General features: G+C 43.0%; 1 long non-coding RNA gene across 1 annotated transcript in view; it reads right to left on the minus strand.

Annotated features, from left to right (window-relative positions):
* The window catches only part of LOC129392164 (uncharacterized), a 139,851-nt gene extending 134,334 nt beyond the window's left edge, over positions 1-5,517 (minus strand). The window contains exon 1 of the long non-coding RNA XR_008617527.1: positions 5,465-5,517. This is a non-coding gene — a long non-coding RNA (uncharacterized lncRNA). The remainder of the gene's footprint in view (positions 1-5,464) is intronic.
* Between the last annotated feature and the right edge of the window lie 483 nt (positions 5,518-6,000).

Raw genomic sequence — 6,000 nt, forward strand, 5'->3', positions numbered from 1 at the left:
TGATCTATATCCATAGAGTGATAATTAACTGCACTCTACCAGATGCATTTCTATAAATAGGTATTATTAGCATTGCTATCAGTTTTTTATAAATTAACTTTTATCTTGGCAGAGTTGTAAAGTATGCTTATCAAAGATAAGAATCAAACAGGGAGCTCATCAAATTTTAGTCTTTCGCAATTTTTCCTTAAAATAGATTAGATGATCTCTTGGGCTCTTTCTAATTCTAATATTCAATTAGTTTCCACAATCAATAAAGGGAAAAACAGGTGAAGAAAAAAGGGTAAAAGTAGTAATGAACTGAGAAGTCTGAAAAAACTTAACTTTCACACTGCTAATCTGGTCTTGTCACCAATAAACTTCCTTCTGTCTCACATTCTGGAATTGGGTGCTTATTATGAATAGATACCATATTAGTTTAAACAGAAAGGGGGAAAATAATAAATCACAAGAGACTCTAAATGTATTATACTCATGGATAAATGGCAAAGCTTTCATTGCACATTCACTGTATGCCAATGAAATAGCATGATCTTTGGTTGAAGTAAAATTTGTTCTTGGTTAGACTGACAAGGGTAATTAATGCTTCTGTAGAAAAGCCCTGATCCCAGTTACTTTATGTCACATGAAAGAAAATTCCCCTATTCACTCCTCCCTCATCTGTGGTTCATATTGAGTTATGAATCACACAATGACAGCCCTGCAAAGACAAGCAAAGTGGGGGCCAGGCTAACCCTGCAACAAAGCACACAGCCAGGACTGCAGGAAATGGCACATTTGCCTTCCTAGAGCAGAGCTGAGCAGGACTTGTTTCACAGGTTATGTTCTGAGAGAAGGATATCCAGGGCTTTTCTGAAGCTTCGGGTTATATTAGCATCTGTGGGCTATTTAGCCAGGTTTACCCTTCTCTCCCCCACAGATATCCCTTCTTCTTTTCTCTCTTTCATCAGGGCATATCATTTAGTAGCAGACCACACCATTAGTGCAATGACAGAAAGGAACAATTACATGGAACTCATACAGGAGTTATTTAAATTAGCATTTTAAAATTTGCTAACATTTATTGAACACTTCCTAGAGGAAGTGTTCAGTAAATGTTAGACATACTATGTTCATCTCATTTGATCCACCCATCAAGCCCAGGAGGTAGGCAGGCCTTGATGTTATCTCAAGAAGATGGTAATTAACTTGCCTGAAGTTCCATAGTTGATAAATGGCAAAGTCAGGCCTCAAACCTGGGTCTGACTGATACCAGACTCCCCACCTTAAGCACTGTACACATAGCTTCATCCCCACCACTCATCCCTACTGAGCCCTAACCATATTAGTGGGCAGGTTAAGAGTGATTCTACAACCCTCAGAGAGATAAATGGTAGATTATTTTATGTTCTCCCACTCTGAGCATGACCAGACATACTCTCTCCAGGCTGTGGTAAACAGATCTGTACCTGTGTGCAGGGAGAAACTGAAGAGCTTAGGACAGCACAGAACTGATGTTGCTCTACTTCCTACTCGCAGCTACCTTTTTTTTTTTTTTTTCCTCAATGAGCCTACCCTAACAAAGAGAAGAAAGCAGTTATTTTTTGGTAAAAAAGAACTTTTTACCAAAGTTCATTCTGGGAAGTAAGGTTTTCCTGGAGCAAAATAAATACAATGAGGTCTGAGAGTTCTTTGCAAGACCTCACAACCCTATCCTTTAAAGTTTCATAATTCTCATTATTAGGAATTCCCTCTATAAGAAATTCTTTCCTTTGTGGTCAGCATTGCTAGGTAGTAAAATTAGATCAGATTTTGGAGGAAGACAAATCTCACCTGTATCCTTTACTAACTGGGTTAATTCCTGACCAGTTTTTAGCCCACTTCCTCATCTGTGAAACCTACTGATTGATCAAGAAAATTCCCCTATTCAAAAGTTGTTTACACTTCCTCTTTTATTTTTTTTTTTTTTTTTTTTTTTTTTTTTTGTGGTATGCGGGCCTCCCCCCGCTGCAGCCTCCCCCGCCGCGGAGCACAGGCTCCGGACGCGCAGGCCCAGCGGCCACGGCCCACGGGCCCAGCCGCTCCGCGGCATGCGGGATCCTCCCGGACCGGGGCGCGAACCCGGCTCCCCTGCATCGGCAGGCGGACGCGCAACCACTGCGCCACCAGGGAAGCCCTACACTTCCTCTTTTAAATGCAAAGTTCCCTAAAATTACTAGCACTTTATTGCTAATTTGGTAACAAGATAATCTTTCTCTTCAAAAGACCTGGGGAAAATGGTTGTTCTGGTAGAAAAAAGGGAGACTCAAAAGTTGAAAGAATGAACAATTAAAGAGAGAGGTGGAAAAAATTACCAAAGATACACTATCACTAAATCACAAAAGATCACCTCAAGAGTAGTGATTCAAAACCTGTATCACAGGTGGTAAAGAGAGGAGGTGAAGGTAAAGGATGTTAATACAAAGGACTGATAATATGAAGGACACTAAAGCATCATATGTTTATTGCCTTGGCAAAAATCCTTTTTTTAATCATGCAATATTGCCTTTGGGCTTTATACACGTCTTGAACATAGCAGACTTTCAGGACCATGCAGAGCCCTAGGGCAACATTATATTTAAAAAGTCATCACCGTAACTTTAAAGGATACAAAATAGGTATGCTGCATTTATTTTTCATTTTGTTTTTCACTTACAAAAATGATACCTGGCACATCAACCAACTAGCAAAACACAGCTGTGAGTCAAAAGACTAACTACCAGCCCAGAAGACTGTTGAGGTCAAAAAAGACAATATAAGACCATCATTTATCATTGCCCCTTCCAGCCCACTTTGTCACTAACATCACTTCCCCACACACATATACTCATGTCCAGTATTTTTTAACTTAACAAAGGAAAAGAAGATGTAACTAAACTGTGTGTATGACTGTGTACAATTCACTTCTCTGTTAATTAAGACTGGTGTCTTGCATTGTTGGATTCCCCAAGGCCCAACCCATCACTAGCTCTGTATCACTTCTTTTCTACCACTCAGTGTCCTTTCTCCCTGATGCCCATATGGGAAAGAAATTAAAACATGATTATAGGCATGCGCAGTTCGGTCCTGTACCAGTGTCCTGAGGCCAGCCTCACGGGCTTCCTCCCTGCACAGCCTGTGAGTGACAACCCTTCCATCACAACTGACTGGGCCTGTGGGGCAAGGAGGGGCTGCACAAAAGGAAATTTGAGGCACAGAGAAGTTAACTGCCTGGTCCAAGATCACAGAACTACCGTGTGGCTGACAGGGTCTTGGTGCTCCGGCCAGGTGTCAGGCCTGAGTCCCTGAGGTAGGAGAGCTGAGTTCAGGACATTGGACCACCAGAGACCTCCTGGCCCCAAGTAATATCAATCGGAAAGAGCTATCCCAGAGATCTCCGTCTCAACGTTAAGACCCAGCTCCACTCAATGACCAGAAAGCTCCAGTGCTGGACACCCCATGCCAAACAACTAGCAAGACAGGAACACAACCCCACCCATTAGTAGAGAGGTTGCCTAAAATCATAATAAGGTCACAGACACCCCAAAACACACCACCGGACTCGGTCCTGCCTACCAGAAAGACAAGATCCAGCCTCATCCACCAAAACACAGGCACCAGTCCCCTCCACCAGGACACCTACACAACCCACTGAACCAATCTTAGCCACTGGGGGCAGACACCAAAAACAACGGGAACTACAAACCTGCTGCCTGTGAAAAGGAGACCCCAAACACAGTAAGTTAAGCAAAATGAGAAGACAGAGAAATACGCAGGAGATGAAGGAGCAAGGTAAAAACCCACCAGACCAAACAAAAGAAGAGGAAATAGGTGAAGAAATAGGCAGTCTACCTGAAAAAGAATTCAAAGTAATGGTAGTAAAGATGATCCAAAATCTTGGAAATAGAATGGAGAAAATATAAGAAACGTTTAACAAGGGCTTCCCTGGTGGCGCAGTGGTTGCGCGTCCGCCTGCCGATGCAGGGGAACCGGGTTCGTGCCCCGGTCCGGGAAGATCCCACATGCCGCGGAGCGGCTGGGCCCGTGAGCCATGGCCGCTGGGCCTGCGCGTCCGGAGCCTGTGCTCCGCAAGGGGAGAGGCCACAACAGAGGGAGGCCCGCATACCACACACACAAAAAAATAATAATAATGCAAAGGATACCTCCGGAGGTAGTGAGCTGCCAATGCCAGAATCAGGATCAGCATCCATCAGGGAGGTCGGCAGAGAGCCTCACCTTGAAAGGGGTCGTCCTTTCCAGCTCCAAGAGTCTAAGTTCGGACTGGGAGCACCCCGCATGGCAGGAACCCTGCCTGACTGGCCCTGGGCATTTCTGATTTCCCATGTGCCAGCCCACATGCAAGGCTGTGCTCTCACAGTTCAACCAGAAAAGGGAAGGTAGGCAGGCTGCCCTCCTCCAGGGGATAAGAGTGATGATAAAGGGAGCCAGGGACATCTGAGGGACCTGCACCCAAGGAATGGCATTGTCTTCTGACCCCAGGGCAGAAGAGCCCAGGATGGCTCCCTTTGAACTCTCAGCTGGTACCCCAAGAGTTCCCCGCCCTTTCTGCCAAGTGGAGGATGTCAGAGCTGCACCATCACACAGTGCGTATCTGCACAGCCCTTACCGGTCCACAAAGCACTCCCTGGCTTCCATTTCACTGAGCCCCTCACAGCTGATCTTTCAGCAGAAACTCTGCAAGCCAGAAGGGAGTGGCAGGACATATTTAAAGTGATAAAAGGGAAATACCTACAACCAAGATTGCTCTACCCAGCAAGGATCTCATTCAGATTCGATGGAGTAATTAAAACCTTTACAGACAAGCAAAAGTTAAGAGAATTTAGCACCACCAAAACCAGCTTTACAACAAATGCGAAAGGAACTTCTCTAGGCAGGGAACACAGAGAAGGAAAACACCTACAAAAACAAACCCAAAACAATTAAGAAAACGATAATAGGAACATACATATCGATAATTACCTTAAATGTAAATGGATTAAATGCTCCATCCAAAAGATATACCCTGGCTGAATGGATACAAAAACAAGACCCGTACATATACTGTCTACAAAGGACCCTCTTCAGACATAGGGACACATACAGACTGAAAGTGAGGGGATGGAAAAAGATATTCCATGCAAATGGAAATCAAAAGAAATCTGAAGTAGCAATTCTCATATCAGACAAAATAGACTTTAAAGATGATTACAAGAGACAAAGGAGGACACTACATAATGATCAAGGGATCAATCCAAGAAGAAGATATAACAATTATAAATATTTATGCACCCAACATAGGAACACCTCAATACATAAGGTAAATGCTAATAGCCATAAAAGGAGAAATCAACAGTAACACAATCATAGTAGGGGACTTTAACACCCCACTTTCACAGTAGGGGACTTTAAAACCCCACTTTCACCAATGGACAGATCAACCAAAATGAAAATAAATAAAGAAACATACCTTAGAACAGTCTATGATATAAATCACAGCAAGGTCCTTTTTGACTCACCTCCTAGAGAAAGGGAAATAAAAACAAAAATAAACAAATGGGACCTAATGAAACTTAAAAGCTTTTGCACAGCAAAGGAAACCATAAACAAGCTCAAAAGACAACCCTCAGAATGGGAGAAAATATTTGCAAATGAAGCAACTGACAAAGGATTAATCTCCAAAATATACAAGCAGCTTGTGCAGCTCAATATCAAAAAAACAAACAACCCAATCCAAAAAATGGGCATTAGATCTAAATAGATATTTCTCCAAAGAAGATATACAGACTGCCATCAACACATGAAAGGATGCTCAACATCACTAATCATTAGAGAAATGCAAATCAAAACTACAGTGAGGTATCACCTCACACTGGTCAGAATGGCCATCATCAAAAAATCTACAAACAATAAATGCTGGAGAGGGTGTGGAGAAAAGGCAACCCTCTTGCACTGTTGGTGGGAATGTAAATTGATACAGCCACTATGGAGAACAGTATGGAGGTT

This window comes from Physeter macrocephalus, chromosome 1 (genome assembly GCF_002837175.3).
Source record: "Physeter macrocephalus isolate SW-GA chromosome 1, ASM283717v5, whole genome shotgun sequence".
Lineage (NCBI taxonomy): Eukaryota > Metazoa > Chordata > Mammalia > Artiodactyla > Physeteridae > Physeter > Physeter macrocephalus.